The sequence below is a fragment of the Hippocampus comes genome, unplaced genomic scaffold (genome assembly GCF_001891065.2).
Source record: "Hippocampus comes isolate QL1 unplaced genomic scaffold, H_comes_QL1_v1.1 scaffold299, whole genome shotgun sequence".
Taxonomy (NCBI): Eukaryota; Metazoa; Chordata; class Actinopteri; order Syngnathiformes; family Syngnathidae; genus Hippocampus; species Hippocampus comes.
The window spans coordinates 752522-753423 of NW_017805694.1; positions in this window are offsets into that span (position 1 = coordinate 752522).

Consider the following 902-nt stretch of genomic DNA (forward strand, 5'->3'; position numbering starts at 1 on the left):
TTTTATGTCCAGCCTCCCCATCCGAGCCTGGCTTTTCGGCGGCTTTTTCCCTACATTCCAAATATGCCCCCAAACATCGGAGCCTCAAAATTGTCCGTCGCTGCGATCGAGACCGTGAATGGTTGTTTGCAAGTGCCGCGCGATTGGCCGACAACTCAATTCCAATTACAAGATGAGCCCTTTGTCTTTTAATTTGAAGGATGCTCGTCTTCAATTCTGGTGGGGTGTGAGCCCTTTTTTCAGTTTTATAGAGTTAAGCACAGCAAAAATCACATTTTTTCGAGATTTTAAAAGTCGGTCCATCTTTTTGGAGATGTTTGTACTTCGTGCCTAATTTTATCTTTTTATTTATTTTTTCTTTTTTTTTTTTATGTCTGAAAGGACAGCAAAAGCCAAAATACGCCCCAAATCCTACTTAGAGTCTTTTATTATGGTAAGTGCAAGAAGCAGATTTGCATTGGAGGAGCTTTTCAATGTTTGATCTGCTCAGCATGAAGAAGAGCCCAGCATGCACCTTCGGATCACGTGACCAGCGTCGGTTGATTTTTTTTTTCTGTTCTTTTATTTGGCGAGGTGCTTCTCTGTTTTTGGCGAGGAAGTTCGTCTTTTCCAGCATGGAGAAGCAGATGATGCCTTGTCTTTCATTGTGGCATTTTTCTGTGTATTTGTGCTTCCATTTGCTTATGTATCCATATGCCCCCCCGGCCCCCCCTTCAGGTGGCTTCCCTCGGCGTGACAACATTCACCCTGTGCGCCCTGTGCATCGACCGCTACCGCGCTGCCGCCAACGTGCGCTCGTACTACGAAATGACGGACAACTGGGCGTCCACCGGCGCCAAGCTGGCAGTCATCTGGGTGGGGGCCCTGCTGCTGGCCCTTCCCGAGCTTCTCATCCGCCAGCT